General features: G+C 37.8%; 1 long non-coding RNA gene across 1 annotated transcript; it reads right to left on the bottom strand.

Moving 5' to 3' along the window:
• Positions 1-1,098: 1,098 nt before the first annotated feature.
• On the bottom strand, positions 1,099-7,512 carry LOC148781299 (uncharacterized). Its single transcript, XR_016059919.1, has 2 exons — positions 1,978-7,512; positions 1,099-1,590 (listed from the first exon to the last, which is right to left on the bottom strand). It is a non-coding gene; the product is annotated as an uncharacterized LOC148781299 (long non-coding RNA).
• Between the last annotated feature and the right edge of the window lie 374 nt (positions 7,513-7,886).

The raw sequence follows: 7,886 nt of genomic DNA, 5'->3' as shown, positions 1-7,886 counted from the left end.
CATATCTCAGTTGACTTTCATCCTCATTCCATTTTAAACCAAAAGGTGACTAAAAGAACTATAGATCAAACCAACACTAAACAACTCAGACAACTGCAATTCACATAGCTCAGGGCACAAGGCACAGATCCAACCATCTTTCACTTTGCAACCAGTTCTCAATAACTAACCTTGTGTACCCGTCCACATTCCATGTGTGTTGGCAATCCTAGTTCACCACTGGAGAGACACTGTTACAGACACCAAAGATGGAACTACCCGGACACCTTGTAGATCAGGCAGAAAACTTAAATAGAATGTATCATCAATGAAATTAACATCCAAAGATATCAAGGATAACTGACGCCCATTCATCGGAGCTCTATAAATGGTAAACGATATTTTCAACATTTGAATGTTCCTGGCATTCTCATCACCTCATATTGTCCACATGTTCCAGTCAAAAAGCATATAGAAACCCAACAGCCAGCCATCCAACAAAATGAGGCAAGAAACTGAAATATAAATCAACTGACAATATGGTTGCTAGCACCATAATGCAGCCTAAACCCCCAACATAACAACAGTCAGTATATATAACTCTAAGAGATCCAAAACAAACCAAATAGAGCCGACATAGCATCCGTAAGCCATGGAGCTCATTGGCCACACAATAAATCAATATATAGCTCCCCCACCTACAGCATCACGAGGACGCAAGCGTATAATCATATAATTAACATAAGTGAACTCTAGGCTAGACAAGATGAAAGAAGGTCCAAAGTTGGGTCCAGATAAATCAAACTACACTGCTAGTCAACAAACTTTAAACGGTCCAATGTGTTCTAGCGATTACAAGGCCAAATCACCATGGTACCACCTAAGGAGAACAAGCAATGCAAATTAAGACTTCACAATCTCACAATCAACATATAAACATTTACAAACAAAGAGAAAAAGTATATAACTGTACCAAACTGATTCTGCAAAAAAAAGCCCAACATTCCCCCCCCCCACACCCACGCACCCCCCCACCCACCCACCCAAACCAAAAGAAAAAAAGAGGAGAGGGGGGGGGACTAAGAGAAGAAAATGTGTTGAAGACTATACAAACACAAATTTCAAAGCAAATAATAAACATAGAATAAAAAGGCAAAGCCCAAATACTGAAGAAACAAACACAACATATTGTCAAGAGCTTAATAAAAAGGAAAGAATAGCATCCTATATAATGATGAACCAATATACAATGGATCCTACGGGCACATCAACTAAAGAAACTACTACTTAAAAGGAAGCACCAATAAAGAAGTAAGAGTGAATGGACAACGTCAACAAAGCCCTTCTCTTCCATCTCCAATATCTAAAAAACCAATAAATGCATATCTTAGGTGACTTTTCATCCTCATTCCATCTCAAACCAAAAGGTGATTAGAAGATCATATATATTAAACCAACACTAAACAACTCAGACAACTGCAATTCAAATAGGTCAGGGTATGAGGCACAAATCAAACCATCTTTCATTTTGCAACAGTTCTCAATTAATAATCTTGTGCACCCATCCCCATCCCATGTGTGTTGGCGCTGCCTGGTCCACCACTAGAGTCACTGTTACAGATACCAAAGATGGAACTACTCAGACACCTCGTAGATAAGGCAGAAAGACAATATAGAATGTATCATCAATGAAATTGACATCCAAAGATAAAAAGGATAACTTCAGCCCATTCATCGGAGCTCTATAAATGGTACACTATGTTTCAGACATTTGAATGTTCCTAGCACTCTTGTCACCTCATATTTTGTTCACATGCTCCAGTTAGAAAGAATATAGAAACCTAACTGTCAGCCATCCAACAAACTGCAACAGGAAACAGATATACAAGTAACAATGTGGTTGCTAGCACCATGGTGCACCCAAAACCCTCAACATAAGAACAGCCAATGTATATACATTGGAGATATCCGTAACACTTTACTATAATGGAAACATACCAAATAGAACCCACCCAGCAGACGTATGCCACGGAACCCATTGGGCAAACAACCAATTGAAATATAGCTCCCCCACCTACAGCATCGCCAAGGCACAAGAGTATCATCATATAATTAACAAAGAGCAACTTAAGGCTAGCCAACAAGAAAGAAGGTCCAAAGTTGAATCCAAATAAATCAAACCACACTGTTAGATAACAAATTTGAAAGAGTCCAATGTGTGCCACCAATGACAAGGGCAAATCACCACATTACCTAAGGAGAACAATCAATGCAAACTAAGACTACACAATCAACTTATAAACATTTACTAACAAAGAGCAAAAGTATATCACTGTACCAAAATGATTCTGCCCAAAATTCCCAAACAGAGGCCAAAAAACAAATAGGACAAGAGAAAACAAAAAACCCCAAAAGTGAGGGATCAAATCAAACGGCCACCTAATATCAAAAAACACTGCATTTGTCTTCACAAAGCATTGCTTCAAGGATAACAGCCAAACACAGCCCTAAGCAAACAATATTTCCCCAAAGCATACAATATTTCAACACATACTTACTATAACATGAAGGAAAGAGCTCACAAAATAAAGTAAACCAAATGAGTTCTGACTAAGAGGTGATCACACCAATTTAGGCTCAAAATCCAACACTGACGAAAGTCAAAGAGCACAGCAGCAGTCGGCCAAGTTTCTTCCAAGATGGATTACCTACAATCATTCACCCCATAAAATGAAAGAAATCATTCTCATGGTATCATCATCTCCATAGAACCAAATAAATGCAGCAAACTAGAACATTGAGAGATAGAATTAAAACAGAAAGAGTTTTGAACCCTAAGTGGGTAATAATCAAGTGAATCCATGACTTGAGTCCAGCATTTCAACATGTTGAAGACACCAGTCGCAACTAAATATCTGTTCTTCAGCCCATCCGATAAAAAATGTTGTAGACGCAGAACAGCAAACTAATGACCCACTGAAAACAGAGCATATTCAATAAAGGAACCACTTCCCAAAGGTCATCAAGATCAAGTTCAAAGCAAAAGCAACAAAAACCTCTGGACGTAGACAGAACTGGAGAAGCAACCATACAACTTTAGAAACAGATGGTGGTCCACCCCTAAAATTAAGAGCGCGGTTATGAGACCCATGCACTTGAATCACTTCCAAATTTGTCAGACTAAAACCCCAATAGTGGAACTGTAAGAAAAAAAAACACAGGGAACCAGAGAGGAATGTTATTAAGGAACACAAGGTCAAAGTCCTAAATAACTAACTATCCAAGTTAACAAGCGGTGAGCATAGATAACGTAAGCTCTGTATTGTTGTTACCTAAAATCAAGTTGAAACCCACCAACCAACAGAGAATTCCGAAAAATTAATTCAACGAACCCCAAGAACCACTACAAAAATATCTTCAGACTTAACCTTCATAAGAAAATAACACTGTAATTGACCATTACTACCATTTACTCTACAATCACCAATAAAAGTAGCCAGGTCCCAATGGAAAAAAAAAAATAACAAGAAGAAGCCCCTATTAGAATCACAATCCTTCAAATGGACATCCTGCTTTGCTACAGAACTAAAAAACAAAACCCTATACATTCAAATGATTTAGAACTGAACAAAAAAAGGTGTCCAAGAGAAGAATCGCAAAACTCTTTGAGTATGAAGGATGAATGAAAAAAACACACAAAAAGGATAAGAAAGAAAGAAATAATACCCAAGATACAAAATATCAAAAAAATGAGAGGGCCTCCACAGAAAAATAGAAGAGAATGAAGAGCAGACCCCTAAGATACACGTGATTTCAATTTCCAAGAAACCAAATTAACTCAAGAATCAAGAAGGATGGATCCTCCTTGAAAAATTAACAGACCCACAAATTAAAGGTTGAGAGATCCACCAAAAAAATAATCACAAATGAAAAAACCCCCTCATTAGCAACATTTTCAGAAATCCAGAGAGTGAAAAGACAAAGAATAGCACAGAGTAAAAAATAAAAACTCAAGTCCGCTAAATAATCAGAAAAAGCAAAAAACAGAAAAGATTTAAAAATAAAACACACTAGTTAAAATAACATAAGCCCGGACTACACAATACTAATACACGAACCATAGAGGACTATAAGTGACCTTTGGTCACTAAGGAACAAATAAGACAAAAAAACAGAAAAGAAATAAACCAAGAAACAAAGAACATCGCAAACAATCATTGGTTTTGAATAGTTGAACAAGAGAGATCCAAAATATGGAACAGCTAGGGCCAACATTGAACACCACAAAGACAACAGTTTAATTCCCCGACGATACAGAGCCATGGCAACAATGCGATGCAATTTGACACACTACTTGTCTTGTAGTATCAAAACAACAAACTTGAGGTGATAAGGACATTCAATCTCTATAGTTCCATACCATACCCCCAATTTAAAAATATTCAGGGATGGAGGTAATTAGGAGGAAATTTGCCCCAAAGAGGCAAAACAGCACGTTGTACATTGAGTTAACAATATGCAATGGCTGCTATCAGCAAATCAGTCAAAAGAAAATCCTATATAAAAGGAACCACAAGTACAGAAATAAGTGAGGATATCACCACTGTCTCCCATCTCTTACATCTTCAATTTCTGAAAAACCAATGAATATCCAGTGTTGACTTTTCATCCTTATCCCATCAAAATCTAGAAACATCATTGTATTTATCAATTACCCAAAGATAACTACAAGTAATAAACGAAACCCATATTAAACAACCCAAACAACTGCAGTTCACAAAGGCGAGGGCAAGAGGCACAGATCAAATCGTATATCAATACACAAGCAATTCTAGTTAATAACCCTGTGCACACATTCTCATTACAATGTGTTAGAACACCTGATCCACAGAGAGAGGGAACCACCCAGACACCTTTTTAGATCAGGCAGATAAAGAGTATCATCAACAAAATCAAGACATTCAAAGATGTCAAATCAAGGAGCTCACAACCTCCAACCCCTCACCCAATAAATTTGCAATAAAAAATTGAAATACGAACCAGTTCATGATATGGCCACTAGCACCATAGATATGGCAGCATATAACATGCACCTAAACCACCAGCATAACTACACCCAATGTACAAACTGCTGAGAAATCCACAACACTAAAACAAACCAAATTAACCTCAACAACCAGCCCGTTCAGCAGTCCTATGCAGATTAACCTCAGAAACCAGCCCACGCAGAATTCCTATGCAATTGAGCCTATTGGGCAAACAAAACCAATCAGTACATAGCTTCTCCATCTACAATCTGCCTTGGATACGAAAAAGTATCACATAATTAATAAAGAGCCACACTAGTCCAGCTAACAATAAAGATGGTCCACAGTAGGGTCCAGATGGTTCAAACCACAGTGGACACCAAACATCAAATGGCCCCATGTGCGCCTCCAATTATGACAGCAAATCTCCATGGCACCTAAGAAAAACAATCAATGTAGACTGAGACTTCACAATCAACATAAACACAATTAGAAACAAACAGCAAAAATGAAATGAATAAACCAATTGATAGGGGGCATTCTGAAAAATGCAGAGCAATCCTTCATCACAAGGAGACAGAAGAATCTCAACTGCCAAAACTCGTAGATTCAAAGGTAATAACAGCAAAAAACCCAATGACAGTCATCCACTGCGTTTGAAAGATCAAACGGATCCTCTGAACTGTAGAACACAAATAGAAAGGCAAATAATGAACAGAAGAGCCCAGACACTAGAAAACAAGATGCCAATGAACAAAGAAACAACACAGCATACCACAGAGTGCATGACCAAAAAAACATAGCATTCTGCGGGGGAGTGGACCAAAATGATGGCACTCAAAAATAAAACCAGTTATGATCCCAACCGATCAGCATAAACACAAAATAACACCCCCGTCCAGTCCCCCTTTCTCTCTCCCTTCCCAAAATAAAAGAAAAAAAAGAAAAGTTTCCACATTCAATCTTGAGGTGAGAACAAGTAACTCATGTAACAACTTGGATTTTGGAAAATAAAACCAAGCAAACTGATAAAAAATGATCCATAGAATAAGCATCAGAACCAACACCTTCTAGACAGTGAAATGTGTATCCATGGACCAAACAAAAAGAATTGAATGGGAATCACAATTGTAAGCAAACAACAAAGATAACAGGAACTGAGTTTAATACCCAACAAAAACACCTCCAGAAATTAAGTAGAAAGCAATCGACTTAAACAAATCCAAAGCAATTAGTCCGACATCAAGGACCATATCTTCATCTTTGAATGAGCAAATTCCACTTGTACATGTGCGACTGAACATTTTGAGAAATAGAATGGGAGAGCCCCATTTGGTAAACAACAGCCGAACCATTCTTCAAATCCGTGACACATCTACAAATAACACTAATGACCACTCATCTACAAAAGTCCAAAATTAAATGGAAACAACAATGTCGAATGGAAACTGTAGTACAAGGTAGGTAGTATGAAAGTTTCTTAAAACATAACCCCCAATCTAAATGTGAATGGACCTCCGATCCCTGAAAAACCAATAAATCAATATCTCAGGTGACGATTCATCCTCATTTCATCGCAATCGAAAAGGTAACTAGAAATACATATAGATCAAACCAACACTAGACAACACTAAACAACTCAGACAACTGCAATCCACATAAGTCAGGGCAGGAGGCACAGATCAAACAATCTTCCACTTTACTACCAATTATCAATTAATAAACCTGTGTACCCATCCTCATTCCATATGTGTTGGCAATCCTGGTCCATCACTGGAGAAGCATTGTATGGAACTACCTAGGCACCTCATAGATCAGGCAGAAAGCCAATATAGAATGTATCATCGAAGAAAATGACATCCAAAGATATCAAGGATTACTTAACGCTCATTCACCAGAGCTTTATAAATGGTACACAATGTTTCTCACATTTGAATATCCCTAGAACTCTCATCAACTCATACTGTCTACATGTTCCAGTCAGAAAGCATATAGAAACCCTACCGCCAGCCATCAAATAAAATGCAAAACAGGAAACTGAAAGACAAAAGCAACTGGCAATATGGTTACTAGCACCATTACACAACCTAAACCCCCAACAAAAAACCAACCAGTGTGTATAGCTTGGAGAGATCAAAAACACTTCACTATAATAAAAACATACCAAATAGAGCCCACCCAGCAGCCATATGCCATGTAGCCCCATTAGGAAACATCCAATCGATATATGGCTCCCGCACTTACAGCATCACCAGAATGCAAGAGTATCATCATGTAACTAACAAAGAGCAACTCTATGCTAGCCAACAAAAAAAGAAGGTCCAAAGTTGAATCCAGATAAATCAAACCACACTGCTAGACAACAAACTCAAAATTGTCCAATATGTGCCACCAATTACAAGGGCAAATCACCATGGTACCTAAGGAGAACAATAAATGCATACTAAGACTTCACAATCAACATATAAACATTTACAAACAAAGAGCAAAAGTATATCACTGTAGCAAACTGATTCCCCTGAAAAAACAGTCCAACATCCCCAACTCCCCCCCCCCCCACCCAAAAAAACACTAAAAAAAAGGGGGAGGGAAAAGAAAAGAGAATGTGTTGAAGCCAAAGATGACAATCCAACTATACAAACACAAATCTCAAGGAAAATAATGAATTTACAATAAAGCGGCAAAGCCCAGATACCGAAGAAACAAACACACATTGTCAAGAGCTTGATAAGAGCGACATAATAATATCATGTGTAGTGATGTACCAATATACAATGGCTCTGCGAAAGAAAATCATAAATGAAAGGAACAACCAATAAAAAAGTAAGTGTGAATGCACAACATCACCAAATCCCTTCTCTTCTTTCTCCAATCTCTGAA

The sequence above is a fragment of the Amborella trichopoda genome, chromosome 7 (assembly GCF_054954075.1).
Source record: "Amborella trichopoda isolate Santa Cruz 75 chromosome 7, AtrichopodaSantaCruz75HAP2 v2.0, whole genome shotgun sequence".
Lineage (NCBI taxonomy): Eukaryota > Viridiplantae > Streptophyta > Magnoliopsida > Amborellales > Amborellaceae > Amborella > Amborella trichopoda.
The sequence above is the reverse complement of the archived record's forward strand: the minus strand, read 5'-3'. Positions and strand labels throughout refer to the sequence as shown.